Source organism: Bos taurus, chromosome 21, assembly GCF_002263795.3.
Source record: "Bos taurus isolate L1 Dominette 01449 registration number 42190680 breed Hereford chromosome 21, ARS-UCD2.0, whole genome shotgun sequence".
NCBI classification, from domain to species: domain Eukaryota; kingdom Metazoa; phylum Chordata; class Mammalia; order Artiodactyla; family Bovidae; genus Bos; species Bos taurus.
Genome location: NC_037348.1, coordinates 52,288,403 through 52,306,484, shown reverse-complemented (window position 1 = coordinate 52,306,484; position 18,082 = coordinate 52,288,403).

The window sequence follows — 18,082 nt, the reverse complement described above, 5'->3', positions numbered from 1 at the left end:
GATGGTGGTTTAGTCACTAAATTGTGTCTGACTTGTGACTATATGGAGTAGCTCACCAGGCTCCTCTGTCCATAGAATTTCCCAGGCAAGAAGCGTTTGCACAAATGAGAAAGCAAAACATAATATAAACCCCTATGTTTAAAACTGCCTTGCTGCATACGTATCAGTGGGGAAGATGTACCTACTCTTACTTCCTAGAATATAAATTAAAATATTTTATAATACAAATATGGTCTATGTTTTACCTAGTTAATCATTATAAATTTCATGAATATTTAGGCTACTATACATAGGTGCATTTCAGTAGTTGGTTTGATAATGTTTTTAAAAATATTTTAACATGAAAAATGATGGATATAACTTCTGAAATGTATAATGTTCATGGTGCTATTTAGCTTGAACATTAGGTCCTATTTATTAATATACCAATAATTTTGAGAGATGGCCTCAAAATTATTCAAAATTGAGAGATGGCCTTCAGTTCAGTTCAGTTCAGTCACTCAGTTGTGTCCGACTCTTTGTGACCCCATGAATCACAGCACGCCAGGCCTCCCTGTCCATCACCAAATCCCGGAGTTCACTCAGACTCACATCCATCGAGTCAGTGATGCCATCCAGCCATCTCATCCTCTGTCATCCCCTTCTCTCCTGCCCACAATCCCTCCCAGCATCAGGGTCTTTTCCAATGAGTCAACTCTTCGCATGAGGTGGCCAAAGTACTGGAGTTTCAGCTTTAGCATCATTCCTTCCAAAGAAATCCCAGGGCTGATGCTCCTTCAGAGTGGACTGGTTGGATCTCCTTGCAGTCCAAGGGACTCTCAAGAGTCTTCTCCAACACAACAGTTCAAAAGCATCAACTCTTTGGTGCTCAGCCTTCACAGTCCAACTCTCAGAGATGGCCTTAGCTAAATGTTTATCTGAAAGAAATTGAAATCAAACAAATCTCATATATTGAAAAACCTCACACACATACAAAGCTTCCAGTCTTTAAGATTTCACACTTACAGAGTTGTTTCTCAAGGATTGCTTTATGAAGTGATACCTGTAGAGTTTACTAAAATATTTTTTTAAAACAAATAGTTAGCAGACAACCACTGTGACATGAGTGGACACTGTAGCAAGGAGAATCACAGGAGGTGGCTGGAGTAGAACACCAGTGGAGCGATGGCATAAGTCCAGTGGAAGCTTTATCTCCTTGATAGATTGATGCTTTCTCTGACTGGCTTGTGGCCCATAGTGTGGACACCTGGGAGCCAATAAAAGTTTCACTTGGGATCACTAAAAGTTACTTTATAGAAATGGAAGCTCAGCATTCTAGAGCAGACATGTTCAACTTAATTCTGAAGAATCATTATTGTTGTCAACTGGTAAGAGTCAAAGTTGGAACCCTTGAAAAGACAGAAGCAAAAGGAAATAGGAAGAGTTAGGAGATAAAGTTATTATTTCTAAAGGAAGATTGATGAGTTAGGTATTTATCTTGTGACTTACTAAAAATGTTAACTGTAGACTTGAATGTTGGGATGGAAACAGGCATACTAATAGGCTTAGTGAAGCCTGGATGGCTGGTGCTCCTTAATTTCCAAATAAGATGGGTTTGATCCTGCTATCTGTCCTCTTTGAAACAAAGTGCTTTCTCATTCTTTGCCAAGAGCTTTCTTTTGATTGCTATTTTCTATTTATAACTGGCTGTGATTTTCAGCTTTTGATGTTTTCCCATACTCCTGCTATTTGCAGTGGTCTACGATTCATGGGGTTGCAAAGAGTCGGACAAGACTGAGCGACTGATCTGATCTGATCTGAATGCTGATCCAACTCAAGAGCATGAAATCTATTTGTTTTCTGTCACCTATGCCACAAACAATACTAGATAAAAATAATTATTGGCTGGAGATTTAAGTATAACTAAGCATAGGAGATGCTATATTATAGCATATTATCAAATATAGTTTTCAGATGGACCCCAAACTTCCAACTCTTAAGAAAGGTCTTCAGCCCCACCCATCAACCAAAGTGCCAGCCTCCGACCATATTGTTCTGCCTTCTCTCCTCTTCCTGCATATCACTATCTTTTCTTATTTTTTATCTATTACATTCCTAGATCCCTGTTCCTTTTTAGAAGAAACCTTAGCTAAACAGTTTACAGTCTCCTCATATCTCATGTTCATGAACCCTCCTCTAGAATTGATAGACAAAAAATACTTCCCTAAACAAAAGGAGTTACATAATGAAATTAAACTTTGATGTGAGATTTTACTCCAGGTAAACTAACTCTTGATTGCCGGGAGAAATATCAACAACCTCAGATATGCAGATGATACCACTTTAAAGGCAGAAAGCGAAGAGGGACTAAAAAGCCTCTTGATGAAAGTGAAAGAGGAGTGTGAAAAAGCTGGCTTAAAACTCAACATTCCTAAAACAATGATCATGACATCCAGTCCCATCATTTCATGGCATACAAATGGGAAAAATGTGGAAACACTGTCAGATTTCATTTACTTGGGCTCCAAAATCAATGTGGATGGTGACTGCAGCCACAAAATTAAAAGACACTTGCTTTTTGAAAGAATAGCTATGACAAACCTAGACAGCATATTTAAAAGCAGAGATATCAGTTTGCTGACAAAGATCTGTAAAGTTAAACCTATGATTTTTCCAGTAATCATATATGGATGTGAGAAGGCTGAGTGCCAGATAATTGATACTTTCTAACTGTGGTGCTACAGAAAACTCTCGAGGGTCCCTTGGACAGCAAGGAGATCAAACCAGTCAATCCTAAAGGAAATCAACCCTGAATATTCATTGGAAGGACTAATACTGAAGTTGAAGCTCCTATACTTCAGCCACCTGATGCAAAGAGCCGACTCTTTGGAAAAGACCCTGATGCTGGGAAAGATTGAGGGTAGAAGAGGGTGACAGAGGAAGAGATGGTTGGATGGCATCACTGACTTAACGGACAAGATTTTAAGCAAACTCAGGGAGATACTGAAGGACAGGGAAGACTGGCATGCTGCAGTTCATGGGGTCTCAAAGAGTCGGATATGACTTAGCGACTGAAAACAACAATGACAGAACTATCTGTCTAGTAGACACCCTTCTTAACTCAGCTTTCCAACTGTAAGTAAATTAATTACAAGAGATTTTTCTCAACTCTGTTCTTTTCTGTTCCACCAGTATTTATCACAATGCTTGGCACAAAGGTGATGCTTTAAAAGTGTTTGGAAAATGAATGATTAACTGGTTAATAAGAAAGGCATTAATGCATACCCTTTAGGATATCACATTAATTCATTTGCATAAAGGACTACTGTTCACAGAAGTTGCAGTCCTTCCAGGAATCAGAGAAAACAAGAATAGCTATTTTGCTAATGCTACATATTAACTGTGTATCAATTGTATCTTTGTAATGAAAACTTTTGTAATGGGAACAGTAAATTCACTGAGTACAGAAATCCAATTCAGTTTCGTGCTGATTATTTACTACTTCATGCCAACAATAACATATAGACACTAATACAAAAGAAATGCAGGACTTTATTTTCTAAGATTTAGTTCAGTTCAGTTCAGTTCAGTCACTCAATTGTGTCCGACTCTTTGCAACCCCATGAATCGCAGCATGTCAGGCCTCCCTGTCCATCACCATCTCCCGGAGTTCACTCAAACTCACATCCATCGAGTGAGTGATGCCATCCAGCCATCTCATCCTCTGTCGTCCCCTTTTCCTCCTGCCCCCAATCCCTCTCAGCATCAGAGTCTTTTCCAATGAGTCAATTCTTCACATGAGGTGGCCAAAGTACTGGAGTTTCAGCTTTAGCATCATTCCTTCCAAAGAACACCCAGGGCTGATCTCCTTTAGAATGGACTGGTTGGATCTCCTTGCAGTCCAAGGGACTCTCAAGAGTCTTCTCCAAAACCACAGTTCAAAAGCATCAATTCTTCAGTGCTCTTTCGAAGTTTACATAACAACTGGTTCAAGATAATAATACTTTAGAAGTTAAGTTTTTCAGTCGTGTATGACTCTCTGCAATCGCATGGACTGTAGCTTACCAGGCTTCTCCATTCATGGAATTTTCCAGGCAAGAGTACTAGAGTGGGTTGCCATTTCCTTCTCCAGGGGGATGTTCCCAACTGGTGGATCAAACCCGGGTCTCCCACATTGCAGGCAGGGGCTATACCCACTGAACCATCAGGGAAGCCCAATAATGTTTTAGGAAAAACATTAAAGTAGATAGGGCTTCCTCAGTGGTGGTAGTGGTAAAGAACGGGCCTGCAATTGCAGGCGATGCAAAAGACACAGGTTCAAATCCTAGTTCAGGAAGATCCCCTGCAGGAGAAAATGGTAAACCACTCCAGTAGTCTTGCCTGGAAAATCCCATGGAAGGAGGAGCCTGGTGGGCTACAGTCCACACGGTTGCAAAGAGTCAGACATGACTGAAACATTCAGTTCAGTTCAGTGCAGTTGCTCAGTTGTGTCTGACTCTTTGCAACCCCATGAATTGCAGCACCCCAGGCCTCCCTGTCCATCACCAACTCCTGGAGTTCACCCAAACTCATGTCCATCGAGTTGGTGATGCCATCCAGCTATCTCATCCTCTGTCGTCCCCTTCTCCTCCTGCCCCCAATCCCTCCCAGCATCAGAGTCTTTTCCAATGAGTCAATTCTTCGCATGAGGTGGCCAAAGTACTGGAATTTCAGCTTTAGCATCATTCCTTCCAAAGAACACCCAGGACTGATCTCCTTTAGAATGGACTGGTTGGATCTCCTTGCAGTCCAAGGGACTCTCCAGAGTCCTCTCCAACAACACAGTTCAAAAGCATCAATTCTTCGGCGCTCAGCCTTCTTCACAGTCCAACTCTCAGGTCCATACATGAGCACTGGAAAAACCATAGCCTTGACTAGACGGACCTTTGTTGGCAAAGTAACGTCTCTGCTTTTAAATATGCTATCTAGGTTGGTCATAACTTTCCTTCCAAGGTGTAAGCATCTTTTAATTTCATGGCCGCAATCACCATTTGCAGTGATTTTGGAGCCCCCAAAAATAAAGTCTGACACTGATGACCTTTAGGAGGAAGAAATTTTCAGAAAGTCAAAAGAACTACTGAAACACCAATGGTTTCTCTCTGGATTATAACAGTTCAAGTACAAGGCATGTAATTAATTAGTTAAAAGATACCAAGAATTAAATCCAAAATCAAAGAAATTTACTCTCAGAAGCCAGCCTTTACATACTGCCTAGTAACAACTATTTCAATGGTATTTAATAAATATTTAGTTGAGCATTTATTAAATAAATGTTTAATAAATAAACCTAATAGCTTAGGTTTCTATACTTTTAATGTATACAAGAGTGTAGTTAACTTTTTTTACTTAAGTTTTTACAAAGTATATGACCATTTGTGTGTTCTGATGGCAACAGGTACACTTTGAATGTTCATGTGATAATGTCTCAATGTATAGGGAATACATGCTACACACTTCAAAAACCTTTTTCTTACAATAATCATTCCCTTCTCTGGATGCCTGTAGTGATTATTGCTTTCAGCATTATTTTAATTCTTTCTGTATCTGATTTTAACTATTCAAGTTTATAAATTACCTATCCTACACCTCCAAAGAAGTAAATAAAACATTTAAATCATTGAAGAACTGTTTATTCCTATATATTTTATGCAAAATATACCCTCATCAAGATAGCTCACTAAATACATTGCAAAAAGTATGTAATCTCTAAATATGTTTACCTACATAATTGAAATCCATACCTTAGAACTGGTTAATTGGAAAAGACCCTGATGCTGGGAAAGACTGAAAGTGGGAGGAAAGGGGACAACAGAGGATGAGATGGTTGGATGGCATCACCAACTCGATGGGCATGAGTTTGAGCAAACTCCAAGGGTTGCCGATGGACAGGGAAGCCTGGTGTGCTGCAGTCCGTGGAGTTGCAAAGAGTCAGACATGACTGAGAGATTGAACTGAACTGATGAAATATTAAATCACTATTTTACATTGAATAGAAAAAAAGACATTTCATCTTCATGATTCTAAAATTATTTCATTAAGACAAATAATATTTAATCCCTATATATACCAGGCTCTTTTTTATTAAATGTACATATACTTTTGCTTCCCAGATGGCACCATAGTAAAGAATCTGCCTGCCAAGGCAAGAGATGTGGGTTTGATCTCTGGGTTGAGAGATCCTATGGAGTACGAAATGGCTACCTGCTCCAGTACTCTTACCTGGAAAATTCCATGGAGAGAGGAGCCTGATGGACCACTGTCTATGGGTCACAAAGAGTTAGACACAACTGGGCACACATATACACACACGTGTACTACTGAATTAGTTAAACGCTATCTCTAGTATTTATTATTGTATTTAGCTACTTGTATCTCTATGAGCACTTTAGTTTCTATGCTTCAAATCAAAAGCCAGTTAACTTCCATGTCCTAAATGATTTCTTAACACTAGAACCCTCCTCTTTTCCCACCACTGGCCTTTTTATGCTATAAGACAGCAGGATCTAAGACTAAACATTTTGTATAGACACCTATGACCTGCTCTCTGTAGAGAGAATAGCTTCTTAAATAGAACAGCATCTGTGTTGTTTTAATTTGAAACAGCTCATTCATAGCAAATTTGTAATTATTTACTTAAACTTCAAATAATTTAAAGTTTTTATCTACTTTAATTCCCTTTAGCCCATTGAGGATTGGGTAGAAAGGGAACTAATTACTTTATATAGTTTATACAAACATAAACAATGAATTTTGATTTCCTTTAATGTTCCAAGAGAGAATATTAAAAGCACATACTTAAGACAGGTGAAAATATCCCATCAGATATCTCTACAGATTGATATTATTCATCTTTTCAAACTCTTCCATTGTCTTCCTTTTTAAATGATTTTGAGAAAGCACATGTAAATAGTCAAACAAAAACCATATGGATATAAGCAGTTCTTTAATTCTGATATTACTCATTTTTCCCCCTTATGTTTTTAACTCCTTGAGAGAAGTGATCATATTCTAGATACTCTCAACCAACTAAATCTATTTACTTCTTTTATTAAAAAACTATTTTTCTTTTGTCAAGAACACTGTGATATCCTTGTTGTGGATGCAATAAATGACTTTCAAAACTTTTTTGATCTGGTATTTCTGGAGTGGTATATATGATGCTTCTTTTTGGATCTTTTTCTTTCTTTCTACGACATCAGCATTTTTAACCCATTGGCTCTCCTCGCATTCCTACTCTGTTTTTTTTTTTTTTTTTTTCCTTTCCTGTAGGGATAAATGCTTGTACTTAGTAATAAATTTTGTTGCAAATATGTATATCGGGTTCATAAAATTCTCTATCCTTTTGAAAGCTGTTAATTTCAGGATTTTGCTCATGGTACCAGTTATTTTCTACTTTTTAAAAAATTCTTTTTCTCTGTTCTCAAACTCTTGTCCTCTTCTCTCCTTTTTCTTCTCTTGGTGCTTCTTTTTAGTATTCTCTCTCATATACATCCCAGGAAATCGCATTCACTTCAGTGACTTCAACTACCGACTATATTTTGAATATTCCTAGAACATCATTGATATCTGAATTATATCTTGACCTCTATATCACCTGCTATGTACCTTGAAATTAATCAGATCAAATGAAGACTTCAAAACTCTTCAACTGTAGTCTACATTTTCTGTTTCAGAGTATGAAATCAACATCATCTATGTGACCAAACCCAGAGGATGAGGAATCACCTGAATCCCCTACTCTCTAACTACTGTGTTCTTATGGCCTTGTAAGTCATCCCTCAATTTTAACTCCCCAGTTCTCCCATTTCTTCATCACTGTAGGACCTTCTTTAATGCAGATACATAAATAAATGATGGACTTAGTCCATGGAATTCAGAGAGCCTGATGTTTCAGAGAGCCAATAGAATAATCCATAATAGCAAATTTATATCTTTAGCCATGTATGGGCTGTGAGTACTCAGGAAAATGTATTTCTTAAAGTGTTATGGGACTTCCCTGGTGACTCAGATGGTAAAGAATCTGCCTGCAATGTGGAGACCCAGGTTCAATCCCTGGGGGTCAAGAAGATCACCTGGAGAAGGGAATGGGTACCCACTCCAGTTTTCTTTCCTGGAGAATACCATGGACACAGGAGCCTAGCGGGCTACAGTCCACGGGGGTCCCAGAGTTGGACATGACTGAGCAACTAACACTAAAGTGTTATACAAATCAAAACCTAGGATAGCAAATAAACTTGTAGCCAAAAACAAAAATTATGTAAATAAGTTTAGACAAAAAATGAGACCAGACCCAAATTGGGTAAGACCAGGAATATACAGAAATAAAGAGTATTAGAATAGATAAGAGTTAATGGGTCTAAAGAGGAAATCATATAAAGTTTTTTAATGAGCAAACTAAAACTCTGCATACTGGAGACTATTTTAAAGATAGCAGATTAAAATGGACACCTATGAATAGAAAGAATATTAATCTATATCTGTTTAATTTCCTTCTTGGATTTTTGTGACGTTTCTTAATGGTATCCTTTCCTTACTGCATTTCTTATTACTCCAAGAGTAATAGATGTAAAAGACAAATTTTTAATTCTGTCATTTTTATTTCAACATCCATTATATAGTGCTCTTCTTCACTTAGAATAAGTAACATTTTTCGTATCTTAGAGTATCCTTCATGATCTGAAAGTTATAGACCACTTTAATTAATCTCTTACCACATTTTCCACTTGAAAGTCAACCCTAATTATATTAAAATAATTTCACTTCCCAATACTGTCATGCTCATTCAAGTTACATTTCTTAGTATGTATTTGTGTTTGGTACCTTTGTCTAGAAAGTTTGCATGTAGAATTCCTTCAAATCATAGCTTATTTTTTAAGGAAGAGCTTCCATTTTTTCTACCCAAATTACCCAATGCTATTATTTTCTTGAAATACTTATCTGACTACATTACATTTTCCCCTATATATCAAATTCATTTTTCTCCCAAACATCAAAGGACTTTTCTCCATATACAGGACCTAAAAAAGGGTAAGTACTTGGTAGCTGTTTATTTTACTTCAACTATAAATAGAATTTTAAGAAATTTTGATGAGGCATAATAAAATACTGATAATGTAAATTAGATAATTGAAATAAATTATAGCTTGCTTGCCTTGCTGTATATACAGACAGCAGTACATATAATCAGGGCTATGCATTCTCCCTTTCCCAAACTCTGGAATCTTGAGAAAGAACTAAAGTTTAGTTGTAACTTGGCATTCAGGTTAAATAAATCAGTAACATTATATATAACTCAAAATTAGCCTTAAATAGGTTTAAAACTCAATTTTAAAAAAATTAAAAATTACCATACTATATATCTATAGGAAATGCTATATTCTTCCTGTTGTCATTATTATCTGGCTTCTAACTTACTAAAGTTGTCAATTGTCACTCTATCACTGGCATACAGGAAATCATTTTTCTTTTTCTAGTAGCATTTATAATTTTTCTTTTTAGCAATTTTCAATTTTCTAAATATGTATAGACTGCTTTTAAATTATGTACTGGTATTCATCAGTGAATTTTCAGTCATTGTTTTTTGAGTATACTCTGTTACATTCTTCTTTATCATATATGGCCTATCTGCATCTATATATATCATCTATCTATCCATCTATCCATCCATAGTCGACCTTCTCACTCTAAAACCTCTTACTCCATTGTGTGTTTCTTAACATTTTACAGTTGCCCCTCAGTTTCCACAGGGATTGTTTCCATGACCCTACAGATAACAAAATTCACAGATGCTCTAGTCCCTTGTATAAAATGGTGTAGGTCCTTATTTGTTATCTATAAGTTGTTGGCCCTGCAGGGACTCTATATTGAAAATGCTGAACCTTTGGATAGGGATGCAAAGGATAGATGGTCTTCCTTATTTCTTTATATCTTTGTATGTATTACGGATACTTCATATTTGTATATTTCCCCCCAATATGAGAGTCAGACACAACTTAGTGACTGAACAACAACATGAGAGCAGGTTTTAGTTTCACAATTTAAAATTTTCTTGAGAGTTGCTTTTACACTTTTATAAATCTACTTATGCTTTCTCACTCACATTTTCATCTCCACTTTTATTTGTTCATACTTATTTTATACCCAAATTTAATGATCTGGCTGTCAGTTGAAGCTGCTGATTCATCTCGTTATTTCTGCATTCCTTCCTTCTTTCCTTCCTTCTTCTCTTCCTCTCTCCTCCTCCTCTATCTTCCCTTCCTTCCTTGTTTCCTTCTCTCCTGCCTCCCCTACCTTCCTCCCTTTCCTCCCTCTCTTCCTTTTTCTGTACCTTCCTTAGGAGGATGAGATTAATATATACTATTACTATATATACACTAATAAAACTCCAGTACTTTGGCCACCTCATGTGAAGAGTTGACTCATTGGAAAAGAGTCTGATGCTGGGAGGGATTGGGGGCAGGAGGAGAAGGGGACGACAGAGGATGAGATGGCTGGATGGCATCACCAACTCAATGGACGTGAGTCTGAGTGAACTCCAGGAGCTGGTGATGGACAGGGAGGCCTGGCATGCTGTGATCATGGGGTCACAAAGAGTTAGACACGACTGAGCAACTGAACTGAACTGAACTGATATATAAAATAGATAACAAATAAGGACCTACTATTAAGGACAGGGAACTATATTCAATATTTTGTAATAAGCTATAAGGAAAAGAATCTGAAATATATGTGTGTGTGTGTGTGTGTGTGTATATATATATATATATATATGATTGTGCTGTACTTCTGAAAATACATGCCATTGGAAACCAACTCTACTTCAGTTAAAATATTAATAAATTTTCAAAAAATGAGCTCCACAGTTTTAGATTCTATGTATAAGTGAGATCACACATGAGCTCATTTGTCTCTCTCTGACTTATTTCACGTACCATACTGCCCTCACAGTCCATCCATGTTGTTACAAATAGCAAGAGTTTCTACTTTTTAGGATTAAATAATATTCCATTTTATATTTTGTTATATAATATATATATATATTCTAAATTATATCAAAGTTTTTTGTCCATTTATATGTAAATGGATACCTAGGTAGTGAATTATATGGCAGTGAACAGAGGGATGCATTATCTCTTCAAGACAATGATGTTTTTTTTTTCCCCTTTGGAAATATACCCAGAAGTAAATTATTGGATTATATGCTAGTTTTCTTTTAATTTTTGAGGGAACTCCATGCTGTTTTCCAGAAGCAGAAGATTTGCCAGTTTACACTCCTAGCAACAGTACACCAGGGTTCCCTTTTCTCCACTTTCTTACAATTGTTATCTTTTATCTTTTTGGTGGTAGCCATTCTAAAAGCATGAAATAATATATCACTGTGGTTTGAATTTACATTTCTCTGAGAATTTACTGATGTTGGGTACATTTTCATTTACTTATTGGTCTTTGTATGACTTCTCTGGAGAAATATCTAGTCATCTATCAAAAAATTATTTCTTGTTAATGAGTCTTTTGAGTTCTTTATATATTTAGGACATCAATCCCTTTTTAGATATATGGTTTACAAATACATTCTCCCATTCTGTAGATCACCTTTTAATTTTGTTGATTTTGTCTTTTGCTGTGCATAAACTTTTTAATTCAACCAATTCCTTCCTTATAAATTTTTGCTTTTGTTGCTTGGGTTTTGGTTTCATATACAAAAAGTCACTTTCAGGACTGATATCAGAGAACTTCTTTCCAAATGTTTTCTCCTAGGAGTTTATGGCTTCAGGTCTTACAATTAAGTCTTTAATTTGTTTCAAGTTAATTTTTGTGAATGGTGTAAGACAGGGATCCAGTTTCATTTTATTACATGTTCAGTTCAGTTCAGTTCAGTTCAGTCACTCAGTCGTGTCCAACTGTTTGCGACCCCATGAACCGCAGCACGCCAGGCCTCCCTGTCCATCACCAACTCCCGGAGTTCACTCAGACTCATGTGCATTGAGTCGGTGATGCCATCCAACCATTTCATCCTCTGTCATCCCTTTCTCCTCCTCGCTTCAATCTTTCCCAGCTTGCGTCTTTCAAACAAGTCAGCTCTTCGCATCAGGTGGCCAAAGTATTGGAGTTTCAGCTTCAACATCAGTCCTTCCAATGAACATTCAGGACCGATTTCCTTTAGGATGGACTGGTTGGATCTCCTTGCAGTCCAAGGGACTCTCAAGAGTCTTCTCCAACACCACAGTTCAAAAGCATCAATTCTTCAGTGCTCAGCTTTCTTTATACTCCAACTCTCACATCCTACATAACTACTAGAAAAACCATAGCCTTGACAAGACAGACCTTTGTTGGCAAAGTAATGTCTCTGCTTTTGAATATGCTGTCTAGGTTGGTCATAACTTTTCTTCCAAGGAGTAAGCGTCTTTTTATTTCATGGCTGCAATCACCATCATCAGTGATTTTGGAGCCCAGAAAAAATAAAGTCTGCCACTGTTTCTCCATCTATTTGCCATGAAGTGATGGGACCAGATACCATGATCTTAATTTTCTGAATATTGAGCTTTAAGCCAACTTTTTCATTCTTCTCTTTCATCACTTTCATCAAGAGGCTCTTTAGTTCCTCTTCACTTTCTGCCATAAGGGTGGTGTCATCTGCATATCTGAGGTTATTTATATTTCTCCCAGCAGTCTTGATTCCAGCTTGTGCTTCATCCAGCCCATGTATCTCATGATGTGCTCTGCATATAAGTTAACTAAGCACAGTGACAATATACAGCCTTGACGTACTCCTTTTCCTATTTGGAACCAGTCTGCTATTATATGTAGAAATCGTTTAATCATCATTCATAGATGGAACTGTATGTCTCCAATGAGAAATTTTGGTGCTTTGTCAAGTACTGTTGTTTTTCATTTAGTCACTAAATTGTGTCCAACCCCATGGACTCTTCTGTCTATGGGATTTCCTGGGCAAGAATACTGGAGTGGGTTGCCATTTCCTTCTCCATAGGATCTTACCTACCCAGGGATCGAAACTGCATCTCCTTCATTGCCCGGCAGACTCTTTATCACTGATCCTCTAGGGAAGCCTGGTTAAATATTAGTTGAATATATGTGCATTGATTTGTTTCTGGTTTCTTGATTCTGTTCCATTGGTCTATGTGTCTGGTTTTATGACAGTACCATATAGTTTTGGTTACTATAGCTTTGTAATATAGTTTGTAATCAGGAAGTGTGCTGCTTCAAGCTTTGTTCTTTCTAAAGATTATTTTGGCTAGTTAGAGTTTTATGTGGCTCTATACAAATTTCAGGATTTTTTTTTTTATTTACTGAATAATGCCATTGGAATTTTGATAGGGATTACATTGACCTGATACTGGGAAAGATTGAAGGTGGGAGAAGAAGGGGATGACAGAGGATGAGATGTTTGGATGGCATCACCGACTCAATGGACGTGAGTTTGGGTAAAATCCGGGAGTTGGTGATGGACAGGGAGGCCTGGCATGCTGCAGTCCATGGGGTTGCAAAAAGTCAGACACAACTGAATGACTGAACTGAGCTGAACTGACATTAAATCAATAGTTGGCTTTGGATAGTGTGAGCATTTTAACAACATTAACTCTTCTGATCCATTGTGTGCTGTGCTTATTTGCTCAGTCGTATCTGACTCTTTACAACCCCATGGACTGTAGTCCGCCAGGCACCTCCATCCATGGGGATTCTCCAAGCAAGAATACTGGAGTGGGTTGCCATGTCGTCCTCCAGGGGATCTTCCCAACCCAGGGATCTGATCCATTAGTACAGTTTATATTTTCATTTACATGTATCTTCTTCAGTTTCTTTCATCTAAACCCCATTTATGGTATATAGATTTTTTACTTCCTTGGTTAAATTATGTTTTCTCTCTCTTTGTTGAACTTCTTATTTTGATCTTATATTTTCACTCATTTTGGTAAATGTTTATCAGTGCTCTTGATGTCTGATCATATTTACAACAATTATTTTGAATTCTTTGTTGAGCAGTTCATGGTTCTGCATTTCGTTGTACTGTGTTCCTTTGGTGGAGTTATGTTTCTGATTATCCCTGATCCCTGTAGACTTACATAGGTCTGCACATGTAAAAGAAGCAGTCTCCTCTTCCAGGCTTTGTGGACATACTTCAGTAAGGAAAGACATGCACCCACAGATGGAGCATGCTGGAGTGTTTTGTGACACCAAGTCTACATGTTCAGGGTGCCAAGTGAGGACTGTGTGGCAGCTCTGGGTTCTAGGGAGCGTAATGTCTGATTGGCTCGGGCTACTGAGGCTCTTCACATTGACAAATGCCTGCACCTTGACACGAACAGCAGGAGGTCCTTAGTGGCTGCAAAGCTGTGGGCTTTCTCAGCAGTGCCCCCCAGTTTCGGCAGCTAGGGACCATATCAGGCCACAGTAATGGCTAGAGTAGGTGTTATGCACACATTCTTCTGTGGGGACCAATTGCAGTTACCCATGTGGGGTGAGGGTCAGCGGAAAACACATATCTAGTAGTGGAGGTCAAGGCCAGAAGCAACTGTGAGCACACTGCCAGCTGCTGAAGCCTTAAGTGTTGATTGTGCCACAGCTTTGCATACAGCTGTGGACATTGTGTAAGTGCACAGCTGGATGTGTTAGTCATAAGCACATTCATAGTATGTGTGTTTGTATGGCAGGGGGTGCTGCCATGGTAATCTAGGTGGGTGTATTGCACCCACCCAGCCACAGAGGTCTGAGATAGATGTGGGTATGGCTCCTGTGGGTTCAGAACAGAGGCTAAGGGGATGTAAAGGAATCCAGGTGAAGGGCTTCTGCAAACATTAACACCTGTGGGGGAAAACCAGTGAAATCTGCAGAGGGGCTAGTGGCAGCTGTGCTGGCCATTGATTCTTCAGTGGTGAAAGCAGAATCCTCAGAAGAGGATTGAAGACCATGGTTGCTCAGGCTCCATAGCTGATATTGGTAGTCTCCGTTCTTTCTTGTTCCTAGCCATTTCTATATGTCTCAGGTTTGCTGATCTTTGGGTGTGATTAAACTAAAGTAGGTATTTGTGCCTGCCCTGAAAGGTTGGGGAAGCTGATTATTCACTCTGCTCTCCAGCTGCCAGTGAGGGGAACTCTTTCTGGCTGAGGAGTTCCTTCTTGGCACTGAGCAATTCTGGTGTAGAGGATTGCATGATGCAGGCAAAATGAAAACCTTCTTCCTTTGTTTTATGTAGTAATTCTCAACTTGTTTGTTCCACTGTATTTCTGAAGTTTCTTAAGGACACTCCTGAGCTCTCTCTGAGCCATTTGGGTTTTTTATTTATTTATTTTTGTGGATAGCTATTTAATTGTTGATCTTTATGGAGACACAGAAATTGGGGTTGTCTTAAAGATGTTATTTCTCTAAAATAAACTGTTTGCTTGAAAGTTTTTGACAGTAAAATTTCATATATTCCATACTGAACCCTAATTTGCATAGGTTTAGAGGTTAATTTTTCACTCATCTTTATAATGTGGATGAAGCCCTTTGGCATCCCAAGTTTATCTTAGATGCTCTTTGACTTGCTGCCTTGGGTAAGCCTTAAATCTTTAATTCTAGCTCCATTGTCCTCTGAAATATCTAAAGCAAAAGCTCAAGCACATTGAGGTTCAGAACATAATGTCAGATCAAAAACTAGCTTTAGTATTTGTCTGTCTTCCTGTCTTTCAGTTAATACTTTATTTTTGGCCTCTAAGGACTTGCTACTTTTTGTCAGCTTGGCATTAGATTTGAAATATTAAGTATTTAATCAGTGTATTCTATGTTTTTTTTAGTTGTTTTCAATAGGAGGTTTATTCAGTGTCTGTAATCTGTGATACTGCTGGAAATTGAAATCTTACCTTACCATTCATCCTCTTAAACAGTTGGTAATCTCTGGTTTTCAGCAGATCCCAAATTAGAATAATTTGGATGGATTATCTACCCTTAAATCTAAGGTGATGGCACCCCACTCCAGTACTCTTGCCTGGAAAATCCAGTGGACGGAGGAGCCCAGTAGGCTGCAGTCCATGGGGTCGCTCAGAGTCGGACAGGATTGAGCTACTTCACTTTCACTTTTCACCTTCATGCACTGGAGAAGGAAATGGCAACCCACTCCAGTATTCTTGCCTGGAGAATCCCAGGGACAGGGGAGCCTGGTGAGCTGCCGTCTATGGGGTCGCACAGAGTCGGACATGACTGAAGCAACTTAGCAGTAGCAGCAGGTAAAATATTTTTTTTTTTTCCAAAACCAGTTATTAATCTGTGGTTTTATATTACAAATACAAACAGTTAATTTTGAAATAATGTCTTCCTCCTGCTTATTATGACAATTTGGTACATATGCTTACACATTTGATTGATATTTCTTTTCTACAGAACATCTCTTTCCAACTTCTCTGGGACAACCCTTCTTTCCTTTCACAGTTATACCTTAAACCATATGGGAAGAGCTGACTAAACTCAAATTCAAGTAACCTCTATTACAAGCCATTGTATCAGTGTGTCACAAGCTAACTCATTCAAGTCCTCATTTTGTAATTTGTATTTTGATGACTAAGTCTATAGTCAAAAGGCTTTTGAAACTTGAGTCATCTGAGGTTTGTGCCCAAAAGTAAGGTCCCAGAGATGTCATCATAGTATCATGCCATTATTAAGCTGCCTTCAGCTATGTTAGCAAAGCAGCAACCTGCCAGTATATATAATTTAATTTTTTAATGTTACTTCCTTTAGCAATAAGAACTCTTTGATATTGATAGATACCTCTTCTTAAAGTAGCTTAAATCTGAAAAAAGAAAGAAAAGGTAATCAATAGGTAAGATGGAAGGGACAGAGGGAGAAAGTAAAAGACAAAAAGATATTAATTTACTCATCCATGAAAAGTTGGATGGATTCAGGGCCCCAAACTACTGTAATATGAGAGATTTTCTCTTACTCGTGGTGATGACCTTCTCTGTGTTGACTTCATTTTCTAGGCATCTCTATACAAACTGTCAGTAAGAAATATGCCTTAATATTTCTCTTTAATATTGTCTCCAAAAATAGCTCCATTGTTCTGTCATGATCTAAATTTCAGATGGACAGAAAATCTCTCTCCAGTTAAAACTAGAAAAAATTGTCCTGGAAAGGTACCATTAGAAAAAATAATTTTCAACCTAAATAAGAATGAAAGAGGGCTCTGAGGAAGTCTAGGTTATGAGGCCACCTCTGGAATCTAGAAGGTAGGATGAGCATCACTCAAAATCACAATGACCGATATGGTATGAGTAATGCATCTTCAAAACGAAAAGTCAAATTCAGATGGAAGAAGTGATATAGTGTCAACCAAACAGCACAGTGGCCATTATACTTTCTCTTGTTTCCATCTGAATAACAGTAACCGAAAAATATAATAAAATAAAGCTTCACATCATTTGGATTTTTTTGAAATACATCCATGTGAAGATGTATACAAAGCTCCATCTTTAATGATACCTAATCACTAATTTAAAAAAAAAAGGAAAATAAGGACTTAAAGCCAAACTATAAGATGCATTGCATTCTGTTTCATTTATAGATATGTGCTTTTACCCAAGGACTGATCTGAATAAGCATCATGAAAATTTATGCCGTTAGTTAAAAAAAAACAAACAAACAGATAGCAAGAAGTTGAACAGGTTAATTGAAACATATAACTTAAGTACAAAACACAAGTCAATTCAGGAAAGTACTTTAATCCTTGTGTTTAGAGATGCTATATATTTATTTTTCAAACAGGCATTGACTATCATGAAGTTATGCTTGAAGGAAATGCTACATGCAATTTATGCTATGAATTTTTGCTTAATGATTTGTTTAAAGTTATCTATCATATTTGATTTTCCAAGGAAAAATTTAAGTATTTTTTTCTTGTTTTAATGATTAACTGAGAAATCCTTATTTAAATTTATAGTCTTCTTTATAGAAATATATATCTTATATATATGTTTAAATATAAATATATGTTATATATGCTTAAATGTATATATATATATGTTATATATATGTTTAAATGTGTGTGTGTATGTGTGTGTGTATATATATATATATA